Source organism: Pongo pygmaeus, chromosome 13, assembly GCF_028885625.2.
Source record: "Pongo pygmaeus isolate AG05252 chromosome 13, NHGRI_mPonPyg2-v2.0_pri, whole genome shotgun sequence".
Taxonomy (NCBI): Eukaryota; Metazoa; Chordata; class Mammalia; order Primates; family Hominidae; genus Pongo; species Pongo pygmaeus.
This window is the reverse complement of record NC_072386.2, coordinates 71,394,780-71,410,969: the sequence shown is the minus strand read 5'-3', so window position 1 is coordinate 71,410,969 and position 16,190 is coordinate 71,394,780. Positions and strand designations below refer to the sequence as shown.

Here is a 16,190-nt window from a genome sequence, read left to right as displayed (position 1 = left end):
CTACTGTGCTTCTTGGTATAAACAGCCTCTGCTGCAGTCTGGAGGGAGCCAATTGGATTGGTCTATCCCAGGTCGCAGGGCAGTGCCCCCACTTCAAGAGATCCTGGGAAAGTATCTGGCATCTTCAGCTTCCACAATAGGTGTCCAAAACAAGTATCTGTGAAGCCTCACAGGCTGTGTCTGCTATGACGAGGACATTAATCTCAATGTAGTAAACTTTAGCTCACTGGAATTTTAAAACTTTGGAACACTTTTCTGGAAAGCTTTAAAAGAGGTTAAACCTTTGCATTAAGAAATTTCATTGCTGGGTGCAGTGGATCATGTCGGTAATCGCAGCACTTTGGGAGACTGAGGCTGGTGGCTCACCTGAGGTCAGGAGTTGGAGACCAGCCTGGCCAACATGGCGAAACCCTGTCTCTACTAAAAATACAAAAATCGGCTGGGCATGGTGGCAGGCACCGGTAATCCCAGCTACTCAGGAGGCTGAAGCAGGAGAATCGCTTGAACCTGGGAGGCAGAGGCTGCAGTGAGCCAAGATTGCGCCATTGCACTCCAGCCTGGGTGACAAGAGCGAAACTTTGTCTCAAGAAAAAAAAAAAAAAAGAAAAAGAAATATCACTTTTAAGAGTCTAGGATCAGGCTATAATGTGAAGCCAACTAAAATTTCTTCAAAAATATGTTTATTTTTATTAACAATTACAATTGGAAAAAACTAAATATTCAACAGAAGATGTTTGTTTACAAAATTAGCGTAGTCACTTAATGGTATGATATGCAGCCATTAAAAATACAATTACTGGCAAGTTGTGGTGGCTCACGCCTGTAATCCTTGTGCTTTGGGAGGCTGAGGTGGGAGGATAGCTTGAGGCCAGGAGTTTGAGACCAGCCTGGGTAACAATGCAAGTGATCCCATTCTATAAAAACATTTTTTTTAATAAGCTAGGTGCAGTGGTATGCACCTGTAGTTCCAACTAGTTGGAAGACTGAAGCAGGAGAATCACTTAAATCCAGGAGTTCAAGGCTGTTGTGAACCATGATCATGCCACAGCACTCCAGCCTAGCTTGGGCAACAAAGTGAGAGCCTGTCTCTTAAAAAAAATTATAATCATATTAATTTTAAAGATACAAAGCAAGATATAAAACTGCCTACAGAATTACATACAGAATTACATGCAGAATTACATACAGAATGGTCTTACCTTGTAAAAGTATTGACAGATAAGGAGCTAGACAGAGATAAATGTATCAGGAAGGTAGTCATGCTCACAATTGGTAAAAGCCATAAAAATATTTATTTTCTTATTTCTACTTTCTCTATCTTTCTGATTTTTCTTATAAAGGGGATGTGCTGAATATATTCCTTATATATTTTTAAGAGTGATTTTTTAAATATCTGTTTCATTTCCTATGGTCACTCCTGACATAACAATTTATCAATTAAGTTAGCTTATTTTAGATTTCAAAAGACTAAGAGCCATACAGTTAAATGCAATGACACACACAGTTCTTTTTTCTTTCTTTCTTTCTTTTTGAGATGGAGTCTCACTCTGTTGCCCAGGCTGGAGTGTAGTGGCACGATTTTGGCTCACTGCAACCTCCACTTCCCTAGTTCAAGCAATTCTCTACCTCAGCCTCCGGAATAGTTGGGACTACAGGCATGCACCACCATGCCCGGCTAATTTTTGTATTTTTAGTAGAGATGGCGTTTCACCATATTGGCCAGGCTGGTCTCGAACTCCTGACCTCGTGATTTGCCCACCTCAGCCTCCCAAAGTGCTGGGATTACAGGCGCGAGCCACTGCGCCTGGCCAACACACACAGTTCTAAAAGTCACGTTATAAACAACTGGAGTTAGCTGAGTGTGGGCTTGGTGTTAGATGATATTAAGGAATTATTTTTGGAGGTACGTTGGTTTGAATATTCACAATGTCTATAATTTAATTTTTAAAAATCAGCGAAAATACATGTAAAGGAAATATTAAAAAATTAAGAAGGCTGGGGGCGGTGGCTCACACCTGTAATCCCAGCACTTTGGGAGGCCGAGGTGGGCGGATCAGGAGGTCAGGAGATCGAGACCATCCTGGCTAACACGGTGAAAACCTGTCTCTACTAAAAATACAAAAAATAATTAGCCGGGCATGGTGGCGGGCGCCTGTAGTCCCAGCTACTAGGGAGGCTGAGGCAGGAGAATGGAGTGAACTCGGGAGGCGGAGCTTGCAGTGATCCGAGATTGCGCCACTGCACTCCAGCCTGGGTGACAGAGCAAGACTCCGTCTCAAAAAAAAAAAAAAAAAAATTACGGAAAGCCATATAAAATGTTCAAAATGATTGAAAGTAATTGGATAGGAAAAGGAAAAGGATAAAAAAAGGATGGGCCGGGCACGGTGCCTCATGCCTGTAATCCCAGCACTTTGGGAGGCCAAGGCAGGCGGATCACCTGAGGTTAGGAGTTCAAGACCTGCCTGGCCAACATGGTGAAACCCCATCTCTACTAAAAATACAAAAATTAGCTGGGTGTGGTGGCAAGTGCCTGTAATCCCAGCTACTCCAGCTACTCGGGAGGTTGAGGCAGGAGAATCGCTGGAACCCAGGAGGTGGAGGTTGCGGTAAGCCGAGATGGCGCCACTGCGCTCCAGCTTGGGTGACAGAGCGAGACTCCATCTCAAAAAACAAAACAAAACGAAAACAAACAAACAAAAAACCGGATGCAAGCATTAACCAGAATAAAGAAGGTGTAGCTATATTAATATTAAATTAGTGGTTACGGCAGAAAGTATCGCTAGAGATAAATAGGAAAACTTTATTATGAGAAAAAGGTTAAGTTTACCAGAAGAGATAAGAATTCTAAATTTGAATTCATCCTAATATCCTAGCCTCAAAATATTTATAGCAAAAACTGAAGAAAGAAATGAAGTCATACTTTCCGTGAGAGATTTTAACACCCCTCTCTCAATAAATGATAGAATAAGCAAACACTCAAAACAAGCAAAAAATAAGCAAATCATTAACAATACAGAAGGCTTGAACAAGGTTAATAAACTTGACACAATTGACAAGAGGAACGTTCCCACCAACAACCACAGAAAACATTTCCTTTTCAAGTGTATTTGGAACATTTATGAAATTGATGTATGCTGGACAACAAAGCAAGTCTGAACAACTTTCACATTACTGAAATCATACAGAATCTGTCCCTGGGCTTCACAGAATTATGCTAAAACATCACTTGTAAAAGAAATACAGGGCTGGACACGGTGGCTCCCAGTGCATTGGGAGGCAGAGGGAGGGTCGCATGAGGCCAGGAATTCAAGACCAGCCTGGGCAACAAAGCAAGATCCCGTCTCCACAAAAAATAAAAATTAGTTGGGTGTGGTGGTACGTACCTGTAGTCTCAGCTACTTGAGGGGGAGTATGGTTTCAGGCGAGAGGGTCACCTGAGTCCAGGAAGTCGAGGCTGCAGTGAGCTATGATTGCACCACTGCACTCCAGCCTGAGCAGTAGAGAGACACCCTGTCGAAAGAGAGAGAGAGAGAGAAAAGAAAAGAAAAGAAAAGAAAGAAGGAAGGAAAGGAAAGGAAGGAAGGAAGGAAAGAAAGAGAGAAAGAAAGAAACCGTTAGGAAAAAGGTAACTAGAAAATTCACAAATTGACCCGGTGCGGTGGCTAATGCCTGTAATCCCAGCACTTTGGGAGGCCGAGGTGGACGGATCACCTGAAGTCAGGAGTTCGAGACCATCCTGACCAATAAGATGAAACCCCACCTCTACTAAAAATACAAAAATTAGCCGGGCGTGGTGGCATGAGCCTGTAATTCCAGCTATTCAGGATGCTGAGACAGGAGAACTGCTTGAAACCGGGAGGTGGAGGTTGCAGTGAGTGGAGATCGCACCATTGCACTCCAGCCTGGGTGACAAGAGCAAAACTCCGTCTCAAAAAAAAAAAAAAAAAAAGAAAGAAAGAAAGAAAATTCACAAATTAAGTGACCTAGTTTTAAATATCTTGTGGTACAAAGACTAAATCACAAAAGAAATTAGAAAATATCTAGAACCGAATGATGAATAACTCATCCCCCTGTAAGATATTTTTATGCCACATTACCAATTTACTAAACCAAAGACACTCCATTTTTGTATAAAATAGAAATACTTTTCTTATTCCAAAAAGAGCTATACATGACCAGGCAAAAAATATCAAGGTCGACTTTTTTTTTTTTTTTTTTTTTTTTTTGAGACGGAGTTTCGCTCTTGTTGCCCAGGCTGGAGTGCAATGGCGCGATCTCGGCTTATGCCTGTAATCCCAGCACTTTGGGAGGGCGAGGCAGATGGATCACCTGAGGTCAGGAGTTCTTCAGCCTGACCATCATGGTGAAACCTCATCTCTACTAAAAATACAAAAAATTAGCCAGGCATGGTGGCGCATGCCTGTAATCCCAGCTATTCGTGAAGCTGATGCAGGAGAATTGCTTGAACTCTGGAGACAGAGGCTGCAGTGAGCCAAGACTGTGCCACTGCACTCCAGCCTGGGCAACAGAACAAGACTCCATCTCAAAAAAAAAAAAAAAAAAAAAAAAAGTCAAATTAAGAAAACTAAGAAAGGCGGAGAAATTTCTCCATATTAGAGGAAACAAAGGAGACATGGGAACTCAGTACAAGGCATGATCCTAGACTGGATCCTAACCTGGGGAAAAATTAGTTTATAATTAATTATTGGGACATCATTGGAACAATTTAGAAAATCTGAATTTACATTTGAACTATGGCTTACATAGACAACACAAAGCAAGACAGCAAGTGGGGCAAGACATAAATAATGAATGAATGTAAAGGGCATATGGGAGTTCCTTGTACAATTCTTGAAACTTTTCATGAGATGAAAGGAAATAATTGTTCCTGAACCATCATAACGGAATGGGTAGAAACAAACCCTGTCTTGTTCCCTTTTTGGCCTTTTAATTTAAAGTCAATATTTTAATAATCTTTTTGATGCTCCAGTTGGTTGCTCCCAGCCTGCAAATGGACCACTACCAATATATAATTAAAGGAGAATAACAAATAGAATATAGATTACACAGGTGCTGACTTACAAATGCAAACGTTGTAGCAGAAGATTAAGCTCCCTGGAGGCTAGAGGTGCGAATCTTTGCTTATTGCCATCATAATTCATTAATGGTCAAAGTAACGCTGAGATCAATATTCCTGCAGTCACGGGAATGAAAAAAAATGATCACCACCAAAACAAGATACAAAGACAGTCTCAAAATGTTTCTCCCTACATAATTAAGAAACCAGTCATTGTCATGAATTTTAAAACTTAACAGATTTTCTTAGCTATTGTGTGTTCAGGAGGTGGCTTCCATTAAAGGATGTTGAAAAGAATTATTGTTCCCTTACATAGAAGGGTATGCAAGAGAGAGAGAAACAGAAAGAGAGAGAGAAGCAGAGTTGCATGTGTTTATCTTGTTATCTTTTTAGCTCCTCAAGAACAAATATTTTCCTTGAAGTCTTTTTTTCTTTCTTTTTTTTTTGAGACGGAGTCTTGCTCTGTCAACAGGCTGGAGTGCAGTGGCACGATCTTGGCTCACTGCAACCTCTGCCTCCCGGGTTCAAGCGATTTTCCTGCCTCAGCCTCCCAAGTAGCAGTGACTACAGGCGCCCACCACCATGCCCAGCTAATTTTTTTTTTTTTTTTTTTTTTTTGAGAGTGCAGTGGTGCCATCTCAGCTCACTACAAGCTCCACCTCCCGGGTTCACGTCATTCTGCTGCCTCAGCCTCCTGAGTAGCTGGGACTACAGGCGCCCACCACCATGCCCGGCTAATTTTTTGTATTTTTAGTAGAGACGGGGTTTCACCATGTTGGCCAGGATGGTCTCAATCTCTTGACCTCATGATCCACCTGCCTAGGCCTCCCAAAGTGCTGGGATTACAGGCATGAGCCACCACGCCTGGCCTACATTTTTCCTATTGGCCATTTGTGTGTCTTCTTTTGAAAAGCACCTATTAAGGTCTTTTGCCCATTTTTAAATTGGATTATTTATTTTTTGCTATTGAGTTGAATTCCTTATATATTTTGCATATTAACTCCTTGTCAGATGCACAGTTTGTAAATATTTTCTCCCATTCTATAGGTTGTCTTTTCACTCTGTTGATTGTTTCCTTTGCGTGCAGAAGCTTTTTGGTTTGATGTAATTCCACTTGTCCATTTTTGCTTGTGCTTTTTTTTTTTTTTTTTTTGAGAGGGAGTCTCACTCTGTTGCCCAGGCTGGAGTGCAACGGTGCAATCTCAGCTCACTGCAACTTCTGCCTCCCGGATCCAAGCGATTCTTGTGCCTCAGCCTCCCAAGTAGCTGGGATTACAGGCACTCACCACCATGCCTGGCTAATTTTTTTGTATTTTTAGTAGAGATGGGGTTTTGTCATGTTGGCCAGGCTGGTCTTGAACTCCTGACCTCAGGTGATCCACCTGCCTTGGCCTTCCAGAGTGCTGGGATTACAGGCATGAGCCACTGCGCCTGGCTGTGCTTTTGAGTTCTCATCCAAAAAAATCTTTCCCCAGATCGATGTCATGAAGTATTTCCCTTATGTTTTTTTTTTCCAGTAGTTTTATAGTTTCAGATCTTACATTTAAGTCTTTAATCCATTTTGAGTGGATTTTTGTATATGGTGAGAGGTTGGTGTCTAGTTTCATTCTTCTGCATATGGACATTCAGTTTTCCCCACATCATTTATTGAAGACACTGTCCTTTTTCCAATGTATGTTCTTGGTACCATCACAGAAAATTAGCTGGCTCTGTGTGGATTTATTTCTGTGTTCCCTATTTAGTGCCATTGATTTACGTGTCTATTTTTATGCCAACATCATGCTATTTTGGTTATCATAGCTTTGTATAGTATATTTTGAAGTCAGGCAGTGTGATGTCTCCAGTTTTGTTCTTTTTGTTCAAGAATGCTGTGGTTATCTGGGAACTTTTGTGGTTCCATACAAATTTGAGAATTGATTTTTTTCTATTTTTGTGAAGAATGTCATTTAAAGTTCGACAGGGATTGCACTGAATCTGTAGATCACTTTGAGTAGTATGTACATTTTAACAATATTAATTCTTTCAGTCCATGAACACAGAATATCTTTCCATTTATTTGTATCCTCTTCAATTTCTTTCATCAATGCTTTATAGTTTCCATTGTAGAGATATTTTACCTCCTTGGTTAAATGTATTCCTAGATTTTATATATTTATATATATTAATTATTATAAATGAGATTATTTTCTTAATTTCTTTTTTGGATAGTTCATTATTGGCATTAAAAAAACTACTGATTTTTGTATGTTGATTTTGCATCCTGCAACTTTACTAAATTGGTTTATCAGTTCTAACAGTTTTTTTGGTGGAGTCATTAGGGTTTTCTATACATAATATCATGTCACCTGCAAACAGGGAGAATTTGATTTCCTCCTTTCCAATTTGGATGTCTTTTATTTCTTTCTCTTGCCTAATTACTTTGGCTAGCAGTTCTAGGACTATGTTGAATAAAAGTGATGGAAGTGGACATCCTTGTCTTGATCCAGATCTTAGAGGAAAACTTTTCAACTTTTCCCCATAGAGTATGATGTTAGCTGTGGGTTTGTGTGAGACTTTCTGTTAAACATTTCTTTTTTTTTTTTTTTTTTTGGATGGAGTCTTGCTCTGTTGCCCAGGCTGGAGTGCAGTGGTGCTATCTTGGCTCACTGCAACCTCTGCCTCCTGGGTCCAGGTGATGCTCCTGCCTAAGCCTCCCGAGTAGCTGCGACTACTGGCGCCCACCACCACATCTGGCTAATTTTTGTATTTTCAGTAGAGACGGGGTTTCACCATGTTGGTCAGGCTGGTCTTGAACTCCCAACCTCAGGTGATCTGCCCTCCTCGACCCCCCAAAGTGCTGGGATTACAGGCATGAGCCACCATGCCCGGCCTCTGTTAAACATTTCTGCTTTTAGTTTTCTAGTTGTAAAGAGGCTCTCTCACCCAAAACCTTTAAAATAAATACTGCTCTTTTATGATATGCTCATATTTTACATAAGTTGGAATAACAAGGCTAAGAGTGGTGTGACTCACGCCTGTAATCCCAACATTTTGGGAGGCTGAGGCGGGAGGATAGCTTGAGTGCAGGAGTTCGAGACCAGCTTGAGTGCAGGAGTTCGAGACCAGCCTGGGCAACATAGAGGGACACTGTCTCCACAAAAAAAAAAAAAAAAAAAAAAAATTAGCTAGGTATGGTGGTGTGTGCTTGTAGTCCTAGCTACTTGGAAGGCTGAGGTGGGAGGATCACTTGAGCCTGGGAGGTCAAGGCTGCAGTGAGCCCTGATCGTACCACTTGCACTTAGCCTGGGCAACAGAGCAAGACCCTGTCTCAAAAACAAGCAAACAAAGAATAATGAATATTTGAAATAGTATAACTGGCCTAGTAAGAAAGTCCCAGCTTTGGCAGGCACAGTGACTTACACCTGTAATCCTAATATTTTGGGAGGCTGAGGTGGGAGGATCACTTGAGCCCAGGTTTTTAAGACCAGCCTGGGCAACATGGTGAGACCCCACCTCTGAAAAAATTTTTTTAAAAATTAAAAAAATAGGCCAGGCGCTGTGGCACATGCCTGTAATCCCAGCACTTTGGGAGGCCGAGGCAGGCGGATCATGAGGTCAAGAGATCAAGACCATCCTGGCCAACATGGTGAAACCCATCTCTACTAAAAATACAAAAACTAGCCAGGCGTAGTGGTGCGTGCCTGTAGTCCCAGCTACTTGGGAGGCTGAGGCAGGAGAATCGCTTGAACCTGGGAGGTGGAGGTTGTAGCGAGCTGAGATCACGCCACTGCACTCCAGCCTGGCGACAGAGTGAGACTCTGTCTAAAAAAAATAAAAAATAAAAAATAAAAAAATAGGCCAGGCGCAGCGGCTCATGCCTGTAATCCCAGCACTTTGGAAGGTCGAGGTGGGCAGATCACCTGAGGTCAGGATTTCAAGACCAACCTGGCTAACATGGTGAAATGCCATCTTTACTAAAAATACAAAAATTAGCCAGATGTGGTTACACACACCTGTAGTCCCAGTTACTTGGGAGGCTGTGGCAGAAGAATTGCTTGAACCCAGGAGACAGAGTTTGCAATGAGCTGAGATCACGCCACTGCACTCCAGCCTGGGCGACAGAGCAAGACTCCGTCTCAAAAAATAAATAAATAAATAATAAATAAATAAATAAAAATAAATGTTTTAAAAATAAGAAAGTCCTAGTTTTGTGCAAAATTTGAAATCATTTAACTCCTGTCAAGAGTAATTTTTTAGGCCGCGTGCGGTGGCTCACGCCTGTAATCCCAACACTTTGGGAGGCTAAGGCTGGTGGATCACCTGAGGTCAGGAGTTCAAGACCAGCCTGGACAACATGGTGAAACCTTGTTTCTACTAAAAATACAAAAATTAGCCAGGCATGGTGGTGGGCACCTGTAATTCCAGCTACTTTGGAGGCTGAGGCAGGAGAATTGCTTGAACCCGGGAGACGGAGATTGCAGTGAGCCAAGATTGTGCCACTGCACTCCAGCCTGGGCGACAGGAGCGAGACTCTGTCTCAAAAATAAATAAATAAGCTGGACTTGGTGGCTCACGCCTGTAATCTCAGCACTTTGGGAGGCCGAGGCGGGTGGATCATGATGTCAGGAGCTCTAGACTAGCCTGACCAACATGGTGAAACCCCATTTCTACTAAAAATATAAAAATTAGCCGGGCGTGGTGGCATGCGCCTGTAATTGCAGCTACTCAGGAGGCTGAGGCAGGAGAATCGCTTGAACCCGGGAGGCGGAAGTTGCAGTGAGCCAAGATGGTATCATTGCATTCCAGCCTGGGCTACACAGGGAGACTCTGTCTCGAAAAAAAAAAAATTAGATAAATAAGTAAATAAATAAAAATAAAAAGTTATTTTTTAAAAGCTGCACAATTTCAAAGCTAAGAGACAGTAAGAATGGCAACTGTCTTAATCTTTGTGGCTATGTGCATGACACTTTAGCTAGTAATCAGAAGTACAATGGAACTTGTAATTGTGTGGTCTTTGATAACATGAATTTGGATATGACGAGTTTGGTGAGTGGCTCCTGTCCTTTTGCAGCAGGATCATCTTAGTCATTTCATTAACTTTGTACTAAATTGGCATCACATGTTATGGAATTGAATATTGTAGACCCTACTTACTGAGTTACAACGAGGTTTTACTTGCACCTGCTATCATTTAACAGTGGGTTGTAGACCATGCTGTTTTTGAAAAGTTATGTAAATTTAAATCCAGAAGTGGTTCAATGGACTTTTATGTTGTTAACTTATTATTATTATTTTTATTATTTGAGATAGAGTCTCACTCATTCTGTTGCCCAGGCAGGAGTACAATGGCACGATCTTGGCTCACTGCAACCTCCAGCTCCTGGGTTCAAGAGATTCTCATGTCTCAGCCTCCTGAGTAGCAAAGATTACAGATGCCTGCCATCATGCTCAGTTAATTTTTGTATTTTTAGTAGAAATGGGGTTTCACCATGTTGGTCAGGCTGGTCTTGAACTCCTGGCCACAAGTAATCCACCTGCCTTGGCCTCCCAAAGTGCTGCAATTACAGGCGTGAGCCACTGCACCTGGCTGATGTTGTTATTTTAATTTCAATTGTAATTTTAAATTAATTAATTAATTTTTTAAGACAGTGTCTCACTCTGCATGATCATAGCTTGTCTCAATTATTTAAAAATGTATTTAAGGGGCCAGGCACAGTGGTTCACGCCTGTAATCCCAGCACTTTCGGAGGCCGAGGTGGGTGGATCACCTAAGGTCAGAAGTTCAAGACCAGGCCGGTCAACATGGTGAAACCCCATCTCTACTAAATATATAAAAATCAGCCAGATGTGGTGGCGGATGCCTGTAATCCCAGCTACTCAGGAGGCTGAGGCAGGAGAATCACTTGAACCCAGGAGGCGGAGGTTGCAGTGAGCTGAGATCGCACCATTGTGCTCCAGCCTGGGCAACAAGAGCAAAACTTTGTCTCAAAAAAAAAAAAAAAGTTCTTTAAATAAAAAATAATAATAATATTTTGTAGAGGTGAAGTCTTACTTTGTTGCCCAGGCTGGTCTCAAGCTCCTGGGCTCTAGTGATATTCCCACCTCAACTTCTCAAAGTACCAGGATTAGAGGTGTGAGCTACCACCCCCGGCCTATTATTTTTAGAGTTATAATTTTTAAATAGTTTTTATTCTATAACAAGGTCATCTAAGGAGCAAGTTCCAGTGAGCATTTAATTCAGTGAGAACAATAACCCAATCTTGAAAATATATTCTTTTGGTACAGAAGTCAGAGACAATAAAACACTAGATAAAGGCCACATGGCCATGTACCAAGCTATTAAATTTTGGAGACAGTACTCTGTGAAATATCAAAGATAATTCCGGGAAAATTTAAGCGAGTATTAAAGCAAATACAACTTTAAGTTTGCAAATACAATCTTATAACTGGGCATGGATAATGAAATGGAAAAAATGCTATGGCTGCAAGATCATTCGTAACACAATGTGTCCTTATGCTACAGAGATTGTCTGCACCTGTGCTCTGAGATTATACCCCCATGACCATACAGATCTGCCTATAAAAAAACTACTCATGAATTATGCATGCTTTGAATATATGAAGTGTTTGGAAAAATCACTGTTCTTTCCAATTTCTTGGTTATCTAATGGTCTCCAGGTATAAAAGATAAGAATTTAGCTCATTTATGTTTTCTTCTTCCTCCCAATTCCTTCAGTGTTAGGTAGTTATGTCATTATTTTTAAGTTTTGTTGTGGTTACCCTTTAACTTAAAATAGTATGTTACACATCAATTTTTCATTCCAAAACATTGAGTCGGTATCCTGACTTCAGATTATAGAAGTTGCAGGTATCTATGATACTATCTTTCTCTTCATATTTCCTTAACTTTCCACTTCCCACCTTTTGTCAGCTATACTTTTATATTATGAAGAATAATGCTTGCCTTTTTTTGCAAAATAATCAAGATCTTCCTTTCTTTGTCCTTAAGTTGACTGTAAAGGATGAACTTTAACTTAGAAGATGAACACATTCTAAAGATCTAATATACAGGATGGTGACTGTAGTTAAAACAACAACAACAAAAAGTAATTACATTAGTAAGGCTACATCAGTATTGTGCACTGCTGAACTAGGTAGCATATTAGGAATGCAATTTTCCTTTCTATGAGGGCAGTGTCATATCTTCATATGTTTATCATATCCTACATATATTCAATGAAAAATGTCTTAGCACCATGTACTAGTCTTTTTCTTACACTCCCTAAATTACTGAAAATTATATGTTATTCTTCTAAATTGGGCCATAACATACTCAATTGGCTTTTTGTTTTTCTGGAATTATTAATTGCCTTTTTATTGACTAAATATATAGTTTATCTTATACTAAAACTTTTGTTGTTGTTGTTCTCCTAGTAACACTATGGACTACATGCAACTCTTTTGTCCCAGAGTCTTTCTCTTTGGCATTCTTTGTCCTCCTACTTCAAAATGGATGATTTTTTTTTTTTTTTTTAATCACACACTACTTTTCTTTCTTGTGTTAGAAAGATTCCTTGCCTTAATCTTTCTTCGATAACTTCTTCATCCTGCTGGAATACATGCTCGAATAACTTAAAAAAGGAGTCCTTCCAAGTAAATTTTACAAGTCCTGGTTTGTATGAAACACCAACATTCTACCCTCACAGTTGATTGATAGGTAGGCTGGATATGTAAATTAGTTTCAAATTTAATTTCCCCCAGAACTGAAAGGACTACTCTATTATTTTCCAGCAGCCAGAGATGTTAATGAGAATTTGGCTGTTCAATTTACATTCCTCTATAGGTGGCCTAATTTTTCCTTCTGAAAGCTTTCAAAAATTTTGTTTATTCTTAGAGTTCTAAAATTTTACAAAATTATGTCCAAGTGGGTTATCTTCCCCATTTATCACAGTTGGCACTTAGAGGGTTATTTTAATGTAAAAATGTGTCCTTTTCTGGGAAATTTTCTTATATAATTTCTCGAGTAATGTCCCTTATACCATTTTGTCTGTTCTCCACTTCTGGATCTCATATTACTTAGTTGTTGGACCCCTTAAATGGGTTTTTACATCTCCTATTTTCTGTCATATTTCTCATCAGTGATGGAGAATGCCATCTTCACCTCACTACTGTCATCTTTGTCTACATCAATTGATTAAAATAATAATAACAATGGCCAGGCACGGTGGCTCACGCCTGTAATCCCAGCACTTTGGGAGGCCGAGGCAGGCGGATCATGAGGTCAGGAGATCGAGACCATCCTGGCTAACACAGTGAAACCCTGTCTGTACTAAAAATACAAAAAATTATCTGGGCATGGTGGCGGGCACCTATAGTCCCAGCTACTCGGGAGGCTGAGGCAGGAGAATGGCATGAACCCAGGAAGCAGAGACTGCAGTGAGCAGAGATTGCACCACTGCACTCTAGCCTGGGCGACAGAGCGAGACTCCGTCTCAAAAAAATAAATAAATAAAAAATAAAATAATAATAATAATAATAACTACTACTAATAACTATGTCAACCTGGAGTAGAATCCTTGTTTTTACCATTTTCAGTGTTTTACCCGGAATCATGCCTACCCAACTGCTGTTCAAGTAGCATCCTCTCAGAAGATTGATGCTGAAAATGCCAGGAAATGGAATATTTTAAATAAAAAAATAAAAATTAAAAACCTTATTGAAGTCCAGTTGTAGATATTGCTTTCCCCTCTTCTGCCAGGCTCATCACTCTATCATAGATAAAATTAAATTGGTGTGGCATAATTTGCACTTCACAAAATCATGTTGATTACGACCCAGTACCTTGTACTCTTCTAGGTGGTTGCAAATTGATTGTTTGATGATTTGCTCTTGTATCTTCCCAGGTATCCAAGATAAGCTGAATAGTCTATAATTACTACAGCTGTCCTTTTCCCTGTTTTAAAAAACAGGTACTCCATCTGCTGATTCTACTTGTCAGGACCTTCTTCTGTCCAACCTTCATTTTCTAAAATAAAGGCTGGTGGTCTTGCAATTATATTTGCCAATTCCTTAAGTGTCCTGGGATGCGAGTAATCAAGCCCTGCTGATTTGAATGTACCAAGCTTTCTGAAGTGCTCTTCAATCACTTCTTTCTCCTTGTTTGCCTTTGCACCTCCAAGATGATAGCACTTAATCCAGTTTAGTTTCCTTATCATTGCTGATTAAAAAGAAAAATGAAACAGGTTAAAAACACAGTGAAAGCCTCTGCTATTACAGTTCTTTGTTAGTAGTTTTTATTTAGCAGTATCTGTTGATAGTATTGTTTTGTTAGTAGTTTTATTGGTTGCATTTTACATCCTATAGAGCAAATTCCTTCCGGTATTCTTCCTTCCATTTTTTCTCCCTTCCTGCCTCATTCATTCCTTCCTTTCTTCCTCCCTCCCTCCTATTTTCCCTCCTTCCTTCTCTCTGTCTATCTGTTTCTTTCTTTTAAATTTCTTACAGAGGATGAGATACGGGGAAGGGAGGAAAAAAAGAGGCCAAGAATCCCACATAACATTATGACCAAGACATTTACTAATCACCAAATGCCCACATGCTCCCCACAATTTCTCAGCCTGTTTGTAGCTGGAGTGAGGGGGCACATGACTAGTTTTGGTCAATAGGTACTGAAGACCTATCAGTCCCCAGGATCTCTTTCCTCTGCACCAGTTAGCTAGAAGTCACATGTTCTGGATGGTGAACCAACAAAAGGCAAGCAGCGTGGACCCCTGAGTCATCATTAGAAGGCCGCAGTACTGGAGAGTCATCAGATCCCCAGGGGACTATGTGTTAAGCCACAGATATTTGGGGGTTTGTTTTTTCTAGCTTATCATCACTAATACAGTACCAATTTCTGGATTAATCAGATTAGGCTAGGTTTTTGCCAAGGAAACAAATTAACCCTGAAATCTAAGTGGCTTAACATGACAAAGGTTGGTTTCTTACTCATGGTATGTGGTAGCTAGTCTCCAAAAAGGGCTCCCAATGACTCTTCCCTCCTGGTAATCACACCCTTGGAAAGTTATTTCCCACTCTGACTCCGCACGATCTCATGACTCACTTTAAACAAGGAAGTGTGCAGAAATAAGTGTGGCAGAAGTGACACTGTGGCTCTCCCCAGTGCCTTAGAAATCTGGGCACTTCCTGATACTGCATTTGGAACCATTCACAATATAAAATATCTGGAGAATGAACCTCTATGCAGAGGAGCACCAAAGTGCCAGACATAAGCAAAGAAGCATCTTTAGTTCAATCACAGTCAAGCTTCCTAAGCACCCGAGACCCAGGCACCATCTGACCACAACCACAGGACAGACTCTAAGTGAGACTGTAAGAACTCCTCAGGTGAGCCCAGCCAACTCACAAAATTGGAGAAGTAACAACAAATTGCTGTTTTAAACCATTTTGTATGGGATAGCTTGTTAGGCAGTGGTAGCAAACTGAAGCATCATACATACCCAATGTGGGTGAATGGGCATTGGGCTCCACACAGACATTCATGGAACCAGGTTGATATGGGTTCCACCATCTTGTATATGCACCATTGGGAATGTGACCTCTCTGATGACAGTAGTAAGGGAAGAGAGGGCTGATGGGTTGCAACACAACCTTTAAATGTTTTCATCTCTGCTCCCAGTCCATTGGCCAATGAGAATTGTCAGGGAGTAAATGGAGATTCAATGCACATTACATGACTCTGCCACAGACCTTGCCAATAAAATTTGCCCTTGTTTCCTATAGTATTATAAAAAGGCTTATCCAAGTACCTACCACCCAACTGGCTTTCCAAGAATTATAAACAATGATGTAGGACTCGCTCATACATCTCACAGAACCAACTGGGTGTATCTCCTCCCAACTTTGCATTCTGTGATGCCATGTGGTAGCCAGAAGTCAAACACGGTAGAAGCCGGGCGTGGTGGCTCACGCCTGTAATCCCAGCACTTTGGGAGGCTGAGGCAGGCGGATCACGAGGTCAGGAGATCGAGACCATCCTGGCTAACACGGTGAAACCCCGTCTCTACTAAAAATACAAAAAAAATTAGCCGGGCGCGGTGGCGGGTGCCTGTAGTCCCAGCTACTCGGGAGGCTG

At 40.9% G+C, this 16,190-nt stretch overlaps 1 long non-coding RNA gene across 1 annotated transcript in view; it reads right to left on the bottom strand.

Annotated features, from left to right (window-relative positions):
* The window catches only part of LOC134737909 (uncharacterized), an 81,085-nt gene extending 66,872 nt beyond the window's left edge, over positions 1–14,213 (bottom strand). Inside the window, exons 1-3 of the long non-coding RNA XR_010123325.1 lie at positions 13,898–14,213; positions 5,083–5,194; positions 3,384–3,510 (exon numbers count right to left, since the gene is read on the bottom strand). This is a non-coding gene — a long non-coding RNA (uncharacterized LOC134737909). The remainder of the gene's footprint in view (positions 1–3,383; positions 3,511–5,082; positions 5,195–13,897) is intronic.
* Between the last annotated feature and the right edge of the window lie 1,977 nt (positions 14,214–16,190).